Source organism: Myodes glareolus, chromosome X (genome assembly GCF_982192425.1).
Source record: "Myodes glareolus chromosome X, mMyoGla1.1, whole genome shotgun sequence".
Taxonomy (NCBI): Eukaryota; Metazoa; Chordata; class Mammalia; order Rodentia; family Cricetidae; genus Myodes; species Myodes glareolus.
This window is the reverse complement of record NC_142053.1, coordinates 123,295,238-123,312,361: the sequence shown is the minus strand read 5'-3', so window position 1 is coordinate 123,312,361 and position 17,124 is coordinate 123,295,238. Positions and strand designations below refer to the sequence as shown.

Genomic DNA, 17,124 nt, shown 5'->3' with positions numbered 1-17,124 from the left:
ATGAGCCAATCCCACTGCCCCAGGAACTACAAGGGTTTGAAAACATTTTGGTGGGATGAGGAAGGGATGGGTACTGGAGAAGGTGGTTCTCTGTGTAAAGCACGTGGATTTTCGACACTGCTATAAATATAGAAACATCACCTGGAGTTCTACACAGGACTGGGTTATTGTGTGGTGGGACCATGCCAATGGGCCCCCTGGCAGGCCCGGTTGGGAGGCAGGGAGGCAGGGCTAATGCATGGAAACGGGTGGTTGGAGCATTCCTGAGGCAGCAGGCCCCAAAAGCTGTGGGCTAGGATGTGACCTCCCTACAGGCAGATTGATCACTCAGAGCAGCAACCCCAAATGAGGGTAGGAAGGGAAAGGAAAAGAGTGAGACGTGAAGGGAGGGTAGGGAACTCAGGCTTCTCCAGACTGTGGAGGGCGGGGATCAGGCCAGGAGGATCCCCGAGGTGGAGGTTCACACCCTCCCTGTTCGCTGTTCTCAAGAGATTCCTAGGAGGAGACTCGCCCACACAGGGGAGAGACAGGCCCTGACTGGAGAGGAAATGTCCTGAAAAACAAACAGTCCTGGTAGTCTCATGTGTCTTATAAAAGCTTATATTGAAATAGGTCCTTGTTTCGTTTCAGTTCGGTTGTTTTTATTTTTTTAAATACTGTCTCATTACATAGCCCAGAGCAGTCTTAAGCTCAGGTTGGCATCAGAGCATCAGACACACTGCAATCTTCCTCTTACCAAACCTTCCAAATACTGGGATTCCTTTTTTTTTCTTTTTTTACTTTTTGATTAGGTTTATTCGTTTTATTTTATGTCTGAGTGTTTTCTCTGCATGTATAGCTGTGCACCATGTGCATGTTTGGTGTCCACCAATGTCAGAAGATGCATCAGAGCCCCCCAGAACTGGAGTTATGGATGGTGAGACGGATTGTTGTGAACTACTACATGCATGGGTGCTGGAAATCAAGCCTGGGGCCTTTGCTAGAGCAACCAGTGATCTGAACCTCTGAGCCATCTCTCCAGCCCCTAAATGCTGAGATTCTAATTTGGAACTTCCCTGCAAAACAGCAGAAACAAATGTTAAGGTGTGCCCTGCATGAATATGACTCAGAATGAGGTAGTTGATTCTGTCTTGTAAGCCCAAGGCCCTCCCGTTGATCTTCAACGCTGCAAGGAAACAAAACCCAAACATACTAAAGAGTCCTCAGATTTTCGGCACACACTCCCTACCCATCTGACTCTAAATGCACAGCTAAGGTTGAATCAGACAAATAAATAGGCAGCTGGAGAGCCTGTGAAGGATGAGATGAGCAAAATGATTCTAGACATGGTAGAGGAGATACACTGGTACACTGAGGCTGGCTATTCTTTGGGGGTGATATAACTTGTTATACCACAGAAAGATGGCAAGGCAAAAACTCTGAGGGAGCTCAGGGCCATGCAGGAAAATAGGAGGCCCTCCTTGAGGGCTAAGGAGGAGGATTAAGAATGCACACTACATACACAAAAGATGTTACGCTTCTAACTGACATGACTGTGGTTGTTCCCACAGACCCCTCGCTGCAGTACAGAGGTTCTCAGCATAGTTTGTGGTCTGCAGGAAAGGACCCTTGGCAATGTCAAATGACAGTTTTGCTTTCACTTTGGAGAAGGCGTTGCTCCTGACCTGTGGAGAGCTACCCATTGCTGTTCAGAATTCTAGAATGCTTAGAATGGCCTTGCTACTAGCAAGATCCTTAAGTGTCCTTAATGCCAGCTCTAGAAACTCTCAATATTAAAGACATTATTATTATTATTATTATCATTACATTATTATTTAGTTGTTTAAATTGTTTTGTTGAATCTCTGTAGGCTCTATCATCATCTATTTCTCTCTGTGTTTATATGTCACCTTTTTTGTCTTAAAAATATTCTGTGCATCAGTGTTTTCCTTGCATGTATGTATACCTAGTGCCCACACAGTGCATAAGGATCCTGTGGAACTTAAGTTGCAGATGGCTATAAGATGCCATGTGGAGGTTGAGAATCAAGCCTTGGTCCTACAGAAGAGCAGCAAATGCACCTTTATCAATGCAGGACTCGCTCTCCTCTTTTTTATTGGAGGCAGCATCTGTAAGCCTAAGCTGGTCTTGAAGTCATAATCCTGTCTCAGCTTCCAGTGAGCTGGGAATATAGTTGAGCCCTTTTCTAACTGAACTTAATGGACTTCTGTGGTGCTTAGTGCAAATTGAAAATAAATAAAACCAATAAATAAAATGGTGGAGATGAGAAAACTTGTAGAGCCCTCAACAGAAGATGTTGACCCAGGGCAGGATCTGGGTATGGATTAGGCTCGCAGACCCAGAATAAATTTATCATGCCAGAGTCTTCATCAGTAGCTGTGGACACAGGTAGTATACTGGATCTGAGCCTGTATTAGATAGATCCACAAGTGCTCTGGAAGTTTCATATCTCCCAGTGGATTTAGCAGAATCTATAAACTGGGCTGGGGACTGCGTCTACAGAATGAGATCTTGGGCAATCAGATTTATAGTGAGACCATGCCTCAAAATACAAACCTAAGCCGGATGATAGTGGTACATGCCATTAATCGCAGCATTCAGAGGCAGGTGGATCTCTGTGAGTTTGAGGCCAGTCTGGTCTACAGCATGAGTTCCAGGATGGCCAGGGCTGTTACACAGAGAAATTCTGTCTCAGAAAACCAAAACAAATAAGCTAAATTAGTTAGGGGACTGTAGAGCCAGCTCTCTAATGCTAACATTAACATTAGGCCTAAAACGCTGAGCACAATCCCCTAACTCTAACCTTAACCAAACATAAAAGATTATAAAGCATGCATACACCTAGACCCAACCCTATCTTGCATCATAGAGCTAATTTATATTAAGGGATATGGTAATTGGATTATACAGAAAAAAAACATGTATGAAATTTGAAACCTATCAGATTTTGGTCCAAAAGAAGTTTCTAATGCTAATACTAACCCTAAGACCCTGACTATAATCCTTTAACCTTAATTCTAAACTTAACCTAACCTAACAGACAATAAAACACTCATATACCCAGGTCTAACCTTACCTTGTATTATAGGCATAATATAATTGGAGGTATGTCAAAAAACGGGACAAAATACGAAACCTATCAAATTCTGCTGTAAAAATTTTCCAATCTTTGAGGTTAGATACTCAGTTTTTTAGAAACATATTTGGACCTTTTTTGAGACATTAAAAAATTTAAACCTGCTGTCGCTGAACCAGTTGAAAACTCTGTGATGCTCTATACCACTGTTATCTTGAATCAGAATGACTGGCGAAATGCTCTGCAGAGTCCAGACGGAACCAACGCTGTTAACTTAGAAGTGTCACACCCAGGCAAGGGACTCCAGGCAGGTGGTGACTGAGGAACTTACAGCCATAGAGATCTCTCCTCCAGAGGCAAAGGCTAAGGAGCAGCACTTAGACCCCCTAAGTATGATACTTTGTTTCTACAAAATACCCCTGCCTCGGTGACAATGTGTTTGCCTGGAAGTCAGCCGCTTTCAGACCCTACAGTGATAAAACCATCATAGAAGATGGAACATCCAGATCTGCACAGCATGCAGAATCCAAGGATCAAGGTTGGCTAGCCAACAGTCCCTAAAGGAAGGCCATCAGATTATGCAATCTGATCTAAAAAAATGGAAAAAGACAAATTTTACAAGTAGAAAAGATCTTTGCTCTAAAGAGGCTTAGATTTTTTTCCTGTTTTTTGATTGTTTTTTTCTGTTTTTTGATTGTTTTTGTTTTGTTTTTTCAAGACAGGGTTTCTCTGTACACACCTGGCTGTCCTGGAACTTGCTCTGTAGACCAGGCTGGCCTCGAGCTCAGAAGAAGTCAGATATAATAATAGCATTATGATCAACCATCTAAGACCTATGCAACCAGATATGAGATTAACTAGGAGCAAATACGTAGAGTAGAATCAAATGGGAAAATGACACATAGGAACAAATACTATCTACCGTTAATCTAGTAAAGGTCACTTACGAGTGGCTATTGCCACTACATCAGAAACTAAGACATCTAGGAACACAAGAACTAAAACACTGGTTAGATTAATGTACTAATAAGACACCTTGGCATGTTATTAAGAATACTATTAAAGGTTGTGAAAAGTGCTCACAGAAGCCGACTAGATTGCAACTCCATTGGCAAGGCTACATGTTGTAAGATTGATTTAACTATATAATACAAATATATTTCATAGGACCATTGATGAAATATAGGAACAAATATGCACACATAGTGGCAGACACCCTTATAGGGTTAGGCACAGCAGAAGCACGTATCCTACACGACAAGCCTCCATGAACAATCTTTGGTTCTGGGGCAGATCTTAAATCTATGAAAATAGCCTGGCAAAGGACTGGCTAAAGAAGTAGATATCTAACAGAATTTCTATGCACCATATAACCCTAGAGCAGTGATTCTTGACCTTCGTAATGCTGTGACCCTTTAGTATGTTCTCATGTTGTGGTGACCCCCAATCATAAAATTATTTTTGTTGCTACTTCATAGCTGTAGTTTTGCTACTGCTATGAGTCATAATGTAAATATATGTGTTTTCAGTGGTCTTAGACAACTCCTGTGAAAGGCTTGTTCAACCCTCAAAGGGGTTGTGACCGGCAGGTTGAGAACCACTGTCCTAGAGAATCAGGAAACATTGAGAGTGGTAATGCCATAGTCAAAGAACAATTAATATCTGATTTACTCAACCTACAATTGGCTTTTATTAGCAAAGCAGTTTACACCCTGAAGTCAAGACCCAGACCGTATTGGGACTCAGCCTGTCTATGATAACTTACTCCTTTCCAACATCTGAAATGTCAACAATACCTTTAATCTTACCTGGAGACACTAGGTATTGACTAACTCAACTATCTGCCTCAATGGGAATGCTTGCATTCCTGCCTCACAACTCTTATCAGAACAAAGTATTGTTCAGACTCTAGATGGTCTATAGCAGCTCGTCACTATCTGCTATCATTAAGTTTTACTAGTTCCCCTCACTTTATATGAAAAGTGGTTTTAATTTGAGATTTGGCCTCCCAGATACAACTTACCTTGTTCCAGACATATTTTCAGTTAGAAGAAGTTACCAGATATACCATCATTAGAAGACATAATAACCTTTCTAAAACTTACAAATTTGTAGCACACAAGCTCATATTACTAGTAGATTTGACTTTGGCCCTGGAAGCCAAAACTGAAGCTACATCCTAAAATCTAATGGTAGATCCACAGCCCAGCACTCTCCTCACACTTTATATCATCTTAATTGTAGTCCTACTGGCCTCAGTTTTGAATTGGCTCTATATTACATATATATCCTCTATCCAAGCACCATGCATCTACTGAGATCACACCTGGATCACTAATACTGAGAACGAAGTGGATCAACAGTCTCTCTCTCTCTTTTTATTTTTATTGAGCTCTACATTTTTCTCAGCCTCCCTCCCTACCTCTCCCCTCCCCTTTAACCCTCCCCCAAGGTCCCTATGCTCCCAATTTACTCAGGAGATCTTGTCTTTTTCTACTTCCCGTGTAGATTAGATCATTGTTGTCTAAGTTCTCTGGGATTGTGATTTGTGGGCTGATTTTCTTTGCTTTATGTTTAAAAACTGCTTATGAGTGAGTACATGTGATACTTGCCTTTCTGTGTCTGGGTTACCACGCCCAAAATGATGTTTTCTAGCTCCATTCGTTTTCCTGGAAATTCAAGATACCATTATTGTTTTCTGCTGTGTAGTACTCCATTGTGTAAATGTACCATATTTTCCTTATCCATTCTTTGGTCGAGGGGCATTTAGGTTGTTTCCGGGTTCTGGCTATGATAAACAAAGCTGCTATGAACATAGTTGAGCACATGTCCTTGTGCACGATTGAGCATCCTTAGGATATATACCCAAAAGTGGTATTACTGGGTCTTGAGGAAGGTTGTTTCCTAATTTTCTGAGAAATAATCACACTGACATCCAAAAGGGCTGTAGCAGCTTGCACTCTCACCAGCAATGCAGAAGTGTTCCCTTTTCCCCACAACCTCTCCAGCATAGGTTGTCATCAGTGTTTTTTATCTCGGCCATTCTTACAGATGTACGATGGAATCTCAGAGTTGTCTTGATTTGCATTTCTCTGATGATTAAGAACGTTGAACATTTCTTTAAGTGTCTTTCAGCCATTTTAGATTCTTCTGTTGAGAGTTCTCTGTTCAGGTCTGTACTCCTTTTTTTATTGGATTATTTGTTCTTTTGATGACCAATCACACAGTCTCTTTATGCTGATAACAGGTACAGGGCTCTCTCTGAAGCTTTTCCCACTGTTCTCACTGCAGTCACCTGGATCTAGCCCATTATATCCTTTTCCACAGAAATCCCCAATATTGCAGTAGGATGGAATGGACTTAGTGCAACCATCATACTTAATATTACAAGTGCAATAGCCATCTATTGGGATGATACAGAATGGGCACATAAATTTTTTGAACCACACATAATTATAATCCCAAGAACATACCAATCAGAATGGTTTACATACCTATTATAACAACACCAAAGGACTTCCTTGTAAGACTCCATATGAAATAGGCTTGTGATGTCTCTCTCATCATGGAAAATAAAGATTACATACATACTGATAGGGGTAGCGAGCCTTGACCAATGGTTTACATACCAGGCATGTAGCTCTGTGGAGTTCACAATACAAACCTGGAATTCTTAGATTCTGTACATTTAAGAATCAAAGACATGGTGAAACTGAACAAGTTAACATCAAACATCTTTGACTTCACTAATTGTCATAGAGAAACCTGCCAGGAACTACCCCAAATCACCTCCACAGGACTAGATTTGTCTTACTACCATTATACAGAGGACCCTATAATAATTTAGGAGAAAGGACCTAATGTACTTAACAAGAAGAGACATGTCCTGGGGGAAATCCTTTGGACAGGAATTTAACTGTGATAATTTAATTACTAAAATAATAACTGCATCTTGTCATAAATTTAATACTATTCAACCTTTTAATGCTAATTGGGTTAAAGTATCAAATAACACATGTATCAATAACCAGTTTTAACTCAACTCGCAACTTTGAGACACCTATTTCTTTTAAACATATATTCTTCGTGGATTGTCATATATGGGGAATCTCCCTGGACCCTGTTGGATGATGTGTGGAGGAAATAATCAGAAACATAAATTATACACTAAACACCAGAGACCAGGATATGCCCAAAGAAAACATACCTCTGAAATCTTAGAACACAGAAACTCTATAATATTGTCCTTAAAATGTACACATATTGGTGTAAAGACCCAATGTGTATAAATATAACTTTCAGTTCTCTGAAATAGATTTTGATGTACAGAATAATTTTCCTAAATGTGCTAAATTTTCTCAGTCTTACCAAATTCCTAATTTCCCTATTCAACAAAAATGGAAATGAAGGTTCCTTCAGTTTGATATTGTTGCTTCCCTGACAATTACAGCTTTAACTATCCCCCAAGCACAGGAAGCAGACACATTAGCAGAGCATGAAAGACATCTTCTTAAGGTACAGCAGTTTCAGTACAACTAAATACTCAGTTTTTACTTTCTAAGAATGTTTAATCCACTTTAACTATACACTTGGATGCTATGCAAAATGAACGATTAGATTGACTTCTTTCAGAGAATAGACAAATCAGAGTGCTGTGTGGCTTGAACAACACTTTGATCACTTGTTAATGGCAGCCACAGAGGATATCATTGACCTCCCGTGAACTGGTGGTACTGGACCTATAACCAATAAGTCCATTACCATTCTTAACCCATCTATAACTCAGTGTTGTGATACACAAGGTATATGCCACATTCAGATCTTTTATACTACTGATGCTTTCTTAGCCTTTGATTGCCTGTACCACATAAGCTAGGAAACTCTTATGTACAGATTTTGAGTAATCATTTACAATCTGCATCCTACTGCTTTGGTCTCTTACTGGTCTGGAACTTAACAAGCAGATGAGGTTAGCTTGCTGGCTAGTGAATCCCAGGGAACCACTTATTTCTCCTATCAAGATCTGGGCTTACAAGAATGTACTCTAAGCCTAGATTTTTCTTTTTTTTGGTGTGTGTGTGTGTGTGTGTGCGTGCGCGCGCGCACACACGTGCGTGCTTGCACACTTTTATGGCCGGGAACTCACTAAGTAAACCAGGTTGGCCTTGAATGTACAAAGAACCACCTGTCTCTGCCCAGAGTGCTGAGATTAAAGGTGTGCACCACCATGCCTGACTTTGTTTGGAGTTTTTTTTTTGGGGGGGGGGTCTGGAAGCTGGGTGGTGGTGGCACAAGTCTTTAATCCCAGCATGCAGGAGACAAGGGCAGGTGAATCTTTGAGTTTGAGGCCAGCCTGGTTTAGGAGCACATTCCAAGACAGTCAGAACTACACAAAGAAACCCTGTCCCAGAAAAACAAAATAAAAAAAAATAGGGGGAGGGGTGTCTTGGAATCAAACTGAGGTTGCAAGTACTTTACCAAGTGAGCTCTTCTAAAGGTTTTTATTGCTTAAAATGTTTCTTTCATTAAAATTAAGACATTTTATAGAATAACATCATTATATATTTAGAACTATGTTTATTGTTTGCTTGTGTCTTTGGCTACAGCAGGTATCGAATGGGGAAATGCAAACTATTTGTGGAAGACATATATATAAATCTGATTAAAACTTGTGTGTGTGTGTGTGTGTGTGTGTGTGTGTGTGTGTGTGTGTGTGAGAGAGAGAACATTTTTATTAAGAACAGAATGGGGTCACAGCATCTTAGAAAGAATATTCTCTGCCATCATGGAAAGAGCAGGACAAGACCCAGGGCACTTCAAGGAACCAGGGGGATGTGAATTCCTGAGCCAACTTGTGTCAGGGATGGGTGGGTAACTGGCTGCTCCACAGATCTCCCCTTCTCTAGAGGATCCAGCTCTTGAGTTTCGAGCAGCCAGAGCTGCCTGCCAGCTTGCTCCAGAGCAGGGCTGGAAAGAGCAAGGCTGAAAAGAGCAAGGCATGCAAGCCCAGAGGGACACCACTGACTCCAAGTCAGGCCTCTACTTCCAGGGTAGGCCATGGTTGTCAATCCTGGGGCTGAGAGTCCCTGAGAGGGGCTGCTGGCATAAGAGTACCCACCCTCCCATAATGAGCAGAGAGCAGTAAGGGGCAACAGGCAGGTAGAGCTAAGCAATGAGACAGTTGGACTATCTCTAGATTCAGAAAAGCAACAAGAACAAATGGTGGCTTGTTTGGACAACTGACAGAATTTGGCATTTTATTACAAATTTGAATGTGAATGAAATAAAATCCATTGTCACTTTTCTGCCAATGAAGAGACAGACATAGAAATGCAGGCCCAGTGCTTGACCATGCTGGGCACATGGACGTCTCCAGAAACCTGCCCCATGCACACCTAGAACTAAAAGCATAGTTCATTTATGCACCACAGGAACCAAACACTTGGAAAACTAAATAGTGTTACACTGCCTGAGAGGACCTGTTTCACTTGTTTATAGGCAAAACCCAGAGCTGTCTTCCAAGCCTGTGAGCCCTAGGTAGCCCTGAAGTTAAAGAACTTAGTTTAAAGCAGAAAGCAAGACTTCTTGAGGCAATCTTCTCCACAGGCTCTAGACCCAAAATAGAAGAGAATTAGTGAGCATAGGCAGTCAGGCCAACAGCTTCCTCAGTCACTACTGCTTCAAGGACAGTCCCACTTGCCTTGAAAAGACATTAACATTCAAATATTGGCAAAGTTCATTTGTTGATAAATTCTAAGGTCAAATTTTATTTCCACACAGAAAGGCAATGGAAACAATATAAAACACATTAAAAGAATATTACTGAGTGACCTTCAAGAGGAGCTTGTCCCTGGAAAGGCTGAATCCAGAGGGAGGGAAAGGCCGTCCTGTTCCTGGGCTGCACCGGCAGCTGCTCTGAGGAAGGGGCAGCTGGTTACAAAGCAGAAGCCACCAATGCTGATCCCACAAGATGCAAACCATGCGGAGAACGACAGTGGTGGCCTACTGTGCTGCAGAGTGGGGGCTCCTTGGCACATCTCAGCAGAGCTTGGTGGTGGAGAAGCTTGAGATTTCAAAAGAATATTCTGGCTTTTGCTTTGGCCTGGGATAGCCAGCAGGTCATCTACCACAGCTGCAGGGAGGGCTGCTGACTGGAGAGAAATTCATCATACAAGTACACGGCATTCTCTGCTAGCAGACCCTCCCTCCAAGGTCACCACAAACCTCATACTGCAGGATTCTCTCCAAAGACAGCCTGACCACGGGTTCAGAGCATGGAGTCTGCCCGTTGAGTCTGTTATTGTTGAAACACTTTGCTAAGATTTTATGTAAAAGCAGCTACCCTTTGCACAGACATTCTTTTTGGGGTGTTGATATTGTTTTATAATCTTCTGTAAGTACATTACTAAGATGGCATTACGGGACTTGAGCTATCACCCACAGGTGGTGTGACACAGGAGAAGGGCTGCTGCTTCTGTGGGGAGCTGGGGTCTTAGTCTGTGGAAGTCAGATTGAAAAAGAAGAAGGCAATGGGGAGAGGGAATCACAACTTTTTTTTTAAAAACCTTCTGGGATAACTGCAACTTTGAGTCTGGGCAGGAAAAGAAATGGCATTCTTTCGAAGTAGACTAGAGCAGTGATTTTTAAAACAAAGAAAGCAGAACTAGAACATCTGAATTTTTTAATCTTTCTTTACAGGTTACCTAAACTACTTTTGATTAAGAAAAGTGTAGAAAGTTAGTAACTGCCACAAGCGGACGCCAGGTGGTGGCACGTGTCAATTTTCCAGAGTCCTGCTTTGCGGGGTATCTGAATGCTCTGCTCAGGGTCTCTGCTCAAACTCATGGCAGATTTTAGTCCACAGGTCGTTTTCCCCCCTATTTCTTTGTAAACTCTTCAGCATTCTTACAGAATTGTTTACGGTCCTTAGAGTATTCTTCAGCTAGGTCAGCTCGGAATGAGTGCTCAGCCTGGGGGTTGTTCACCAGTGCTATGAGGGACTGGATTACTTGGTCAGTTTTGGTGGCTGGGTTCCGGTTTTCAGCACTAATTACCAGCAGACAGATCTGCTCCTTCTCATCAATGTTAGGGTGGTAGATCTTTGTTTTAAAAGTGATCTTGGGTGGCTTGAATGGATACTTGGCTGAAAAGTTGATTTCAATTCTGAAGGCCCCATTGGCATATGGAGGGTTGTCAGGAACAATAAGCCCTTGCCAAGTCAATAAATTAGCTTTATCAACCTGGATGTTACATAACTTTTTCATTCCACATTTGCAGATCTCTTTAAGCTCCTTCACCAGCCTCCTGCTGGCCGCTATCTTAAATCTGATCTAAAACTTCTTACATGGAGAAAAATTGCTGGATATTAAACCAGGATCTTGTCCAGACTCTCCCCTCAGCCTATGAAAAAACTTTGAAACATTTTTCATTCCTTGTAAAACTCCTAAATTTTAGATATGTCATACACTGTTACCTGGGCATTAATTTTTGTCTGATCTTTAATTCAGCTGTTAGTAAAATGATGCTTAATTCAAGTCTAAAATCAAACAGAATCAGAAATGGCTATGAGGCTAGTAGGAGAGCTCTTGCTCAGAATGTGAAGCCTGGAGTATCATCTCAAGCCCCACAGCTAAAGAGAAAGTTGCTGCAAACCTAATTGCTCAGCCAACCCTTCACAAGTGACTTATCAGAACCAAGGGATCTGATAAAGGCTAAACAAAAGGCAAGGCTTTTTGGTGTTATTGCTTTGTAAATAAAGTAGCTGTCCTTTGCTATAGACTTTTCGCTGTAGTTAACTTTCTGTTACATATTTGGGGATTAAATCCTGCAGTTCAGAACTGTTTAGTGAAAAGTATCTTACTGGTCAGGCCTTTGTTCCTTTCTCCTAGGTAGGTACAGAGATCTGCCTTCCTGCAATTATCTTTATCAGCAGGCATTTGGTCAGGCAATAGAGAATTTCACTTAAGACGTACACAGATCTCCAAGGACATGGAACCTGCCCAAATTGGTGTTCTGGTTTTACCCCACTTAAAAGATTCCTAACTCCTTACACTCACTTTCACCTCGGCTTACTGATGATTTTAGTTCCGGACACTCAAGGACAGCAGAAGGGATAATTAACTGCAACCCAGAGAAATACCCACAACACCCACGATCAGAACAGCTGGTAACAGCGTAGCCCAGAACCGATAATTTAGAGGTCTGGGTCTCTCCTTCACTTAAAGCAGTAAGTTTATCTCCAGACCTAGGCCTGTAGAAACTGCAGCATCTGGTGTATATGCTATCTGATCAAGAGCTATCAGCATCCCCCAGGTTGCTTGGTTACCTCGCAGCCTCTGTGCTTGCTGGGAGAAAAGTGGCGTGCTCATTTAAACAATCCATGCACTGTTCATAATTTTACGGAAAATAAACCTTTTAGCTCTTACTAACCACCTAAAAATGTAGCATAGCTCACTAACATTCCCCTCTAGAACCCTCTGATGGTTTAATTCCTTTCTTAACTAACTTTCTCCATTACAGAGTTCACTGGATGTGTACTAGTTACTCCCACAGATGATCTCTCTCTCTCTCTCTCTCTCTCTCTCTCTCTCTCTCTCTCTCTCTCTCTCTCTGTAAAAACTTTTATCTGATTTTCTATGGGGCAAAAGAATTCTGGCACTGGAACATGTTAGGGCTGGGAAATTGTTGGTTTTAAGGATATATATGACTGGAAACATTTGTAACAGGTGGAACAATGTAGAACAAGGATCAATGAGAAATGATGGATTGAAGAGAGGAGAATAAAAAGCATGGATAGACACAGAACCTGTTGTGAGTAGGCTTCTTTACCCTCAGATTTTTTGCCCCCTTTAGCTCATCCTGGCGACTTTAATGGAACACTAAACGGAAGTCTTAAAGGCTAGAACTTAATGCTCCCGTTAGAAAATGACTTTACACTAAATCCTAACTGATTACATACCATACTTAACATCTTAAATGACTGAGAACCTGTGCCTAGAGGAAACAGATACTTCAAAATAAATTATGAAACTGGTTATTCATGGAACTTATTAGAAAAAATCTGCATGCTACATAAGACATTATCCATGATAACTACAGAACTCTGCGGTTAGAATGATTAAAAACAATTAAAGAATAAAAAATTATAAAGGTTTTTCACACACACCTGTAAGTCAGTCATCATCATAGCAATGGCAGCCATGGAAAGAGAAAATGACAACAAAGAAAAGCCCTGAATTCGAGTTCATTACCAGTGTTCTCACCCAAGTGGTTGTCCTGAGGGGTGGGGGACGGCAGTGTGCTTTGCTAGGTCATCACTGTGTGGGTTGACTTTTATTTCTGCAGTTCTAGGCAATATTTTAATGTATTTGTCAAGTGCAAAGATTCTCCACGTCAATACGGGAGAGTTCACCAAGGACACGAATTGAATGCAGTGGTGTTAAGGCTCAGGGTAAGTATTCCCATGTTACTTGCTGCTTCGGCTCAAACACAGTTGTCTCCTCCAAAACTCCTACCTGGAAACTCATGTTGAAATATAATCCCCATCATAAAGTACTAAGAAGGTAGAAATTTTTTCCTGCCATGGTATTCATAAGTGGGGCCCCTAGAAGGTAACTAGGGTTATATGAGGCCAAGGGGTAGAGTTCCCATGATCGAACACTGGTGGCTTTATAAGAAGGAATGAAACCAGACACACACACACACACACACACACACACACACACACACACACACACACTTTTTTGTCTCTCACGAAGTGACTCCCTGTGCCATGTCAGGATCCTGCCAAGAAGAAAGCCCTTACCAGTCTTTGGACCAGCACCATGAGAGAAAAATAAATAAATCGCTTTTTTTTTAAAAAAAAAAAAAAAAAAGAAAAGAAAAAAGAAAAAAAATTATAAAGGGAGAGACTCCGTGGTTAAGAACACAAACTGCTCTTCCAGAGGATGTGGTTTCTATCCTCAGCAGCCACATGGTGGCGCACAACTGTCTGAAATGCCAAATTGGAGGGTGTCTACTGCCATCTCTTGGCCTTCTTGGGCACCAGTCATGCCCATGTGCACATGGTACAAAATACCCATATCCACAAAATTTTAAATCAAATCAAAATAAATAAAAAGAAGAAGACCTAAAGTCATACTATGAAAGGAAAATAATTGCAGGGGGAATTTGAGGCTATTTTATCTAATCACATTATGAGGTACATACTCAAAAATCTTTTTACAGCTTAAGAAAAGGAGCATATAATAATAGGTAGTAAAAACAATAGCACTTGGGAAAATATCTGTGTTAAAGCACTTGATTAGCATGCATATGACTTCGGATTTGATCCCAGCGCTGCAGAAAACTACAAGAAATGGAAATACAAATTTCACTAAAACGAGACAGAAAAATCCATTTATATCAAATTCATTAATTAAATCAGAGTCTTTAGGTAATGCTAGAGAATGAACTCAGGGAAAACTTATTTCACTCAGATGAGTTATTTTTCTTTAGACTTTACTACTCAGAATTCAAATAGTGGGCTGGAGAAGTGATCCTAGTGATAATGTTTGTCTAGTATGTATGGGTCCTGAGTTTGAGTCTCAGTAGCAGCACTGCCCCATAATACCTATGTAGGAGGAGGCTGCTTGTTCATCCCAATCGCCCAGAATCAAAATAATCACACAGAAATCATATTATTTAAATCACTGCTTGGCCCATTAGCTCTAACTTTTTATTGGCTAACTCTTACACCTCAATTTTACCCATTTCTATTAATCTGTGCATCACCACGAGGTCGTGGCCTACCAGCAAAGTTTCAGTACATCTGTTTTCAGTGGTGGTGGCTTCATGGTGTCACTCTCTGACTCTGCCCTTCTTCCTCCCAGCATACAGCCTAACTTTCCCCCTCCTTCCTAAGTTCTGCCCTATCAACAGGCCAAGGCAGTTTCTTTATTCATTAATGGTAATCACAGCACACAGAGGGGACTCCCACATCATACCTACACACACACACACACACACACACACACACACACACACACACACACACGACAGGAAGAGAGAATCAATCAATTTCCTGTCTGAAGAAACCAAAACTTAAAAAGCTTAGCCAGGCTGTGCTACACCTACACTCCTCACCTGTCCAGAAGCAAGGGCATCACTTGCGCCTGGGAAGACTGCCTGACCCTGCATTTACTCTGCCCCCGCCAAAACAATCATTAGCCGTGGGCCCAGCACACATAGGCTTTGAGACTTCAGGACAAGTTATCAAACTTCAAAAGAATAGTTTCCCCTTCACTAAGACATGTTGTCTGAATGACCCCAGGTTCTTCCCCAGCGTGGAAGGCCTGGATTTAACTTGGCACACACTGCATTAGAGAAGCAATGCATTCTGAGAAGCATAGGCATCAACATGAATTACATTAGAGGCTAGCCTGTCTAGCTGAGAAGACTAAGTGGCATTACTCTTGGGGACTACGACACAGGCCCCGTTTTTGTGTTAAATGGCAGGAGTGGTGGCAGTTGTGGTGTCCTCAAGGGAGCTGGAAATCCTGCTGGATGCTTACACACTGGTAGTAGGTGCTGGCTATGCTTGCTCATCTAGGATACTGCCTTCAGCTTCCTCACCAATCTTTGCAAATCAAAGGTTAAGAAAATAGTAGTGCTGTGGTTAAAATCATGTATGTGACTGTTGAGAAACTCCAACACATGTACCAGCATTGCCTCTATTTTCCTCCATAAAGTAAAACTGAAAGAGAGTAAAGAAATAACTAATAATGTACATTAACACTGAAAAAGACTTTTATATTATTACATCAATTTAAATTTGGAGTTATATTTATACATTTATGGAATCAGAGTAACTTTCAGCCTGAAAAGAGATAACATAAAATTGAAATGATTTTAACAGTTTATAAATATTTTGTAAGGAAAATTAATTCACCTTAGAAAATATACATAATACTCTTTGGTACCTGTAGCATTCAATGTAAACAATTTTAGCTTACAATTTAATTGTGATGCTGAGGGGGTATGTTCAGAAAATTATTCCTGGAAAGATTTAATTTTCTTTTTTTTTCAAGACAGGGTTTCTTTGTGTAGACTTGGCTGTCCTGGAACTAGCTCTGTAGATCAGGTCGATCTCAAACTTTGCCTGCCTCTGTCTCCCGAGTCTGGATTAAAGGTGTGTGCTACCACCATCTGGCTTGCTTCACTACTCGCTTCTGTTTGTTCAGAAAGGATGGGAAACTACAGGGGCTAACCTAATTCTCCTCTGGAGATGTTCTGTTGCTTTTGACTTGCTATCTTCATCTAGCTTTATGGTTGAAGTTTGATTAGTTGATTCTATAACCCTCAACTTTCTCGTGACACACAAAACCACTCAGTAGGGCAGTTTATGCATTGAAGTTTGCCCCAGAAAGAGACTGGTAGTTATGGCTGTTCACTGGATATACAATCAGAATAAAGTCATACATACATACATACATACATACATACATACATACATACATACATACGCATCAAAGGCAACTGCCATGTTGGTGCCAAAATTGAGCCTAGATTCTCTGGAAGAACAGCCAGAGTTCTTAAGCACTGAACAATGTCTCCAGCCGCAACAAGCAGGCTTTAAAATCTTATTTTGCAGTCAGACCTGGTGGTGCATACCTTTTTACATGCCTTTAATACCAGGTGGAACTCTGAGAGTTCAAGGCAAGCTTGGTCGGCATAGTGAGTTTCAGGACAGCCAGGGCTATTAGAAAGACAATATCTCCAAAAAATAAAAAATAATTTTTTTAAATCTTATTTTGGAGGTACAAATGGGATATTTTTATCCTGACCAATTCTTAACCTTTCTATTGAATACTTTTATAAAAGAATTTATAAATATAAAAGAATTTATAAATGTATTTGTGTGAAAATGTTTGCCCTTCTTGCATTCAATAACTCTTCTGCACAAAAGGTCAACATGAAAATCTAAAAATAAACAAGATTGAGAGACTTCAAGTTGTAATTTCTATATGGGCACACCAAATTTATTACAGCAGAAAAAAACAAAAGCCTAA

At 40.9% G+C, this 17,124-nt stretch overlaps 1 pseudogene; it reads right to left on the bottom strand.

Annotated features, from left to right (window-relative positions):
- Window positions 1–10,929: 10,929 nt before the first annotated feature.
- Window positions 10,930–11,391, bottom strand: LOC125407712 (ubiquitin-conjugating enzyme E2 L3 pseudogene; annotated as a pseudogene).
- Window positions 11,392–17,124: the final 5,733 nt, after the last annotated feature.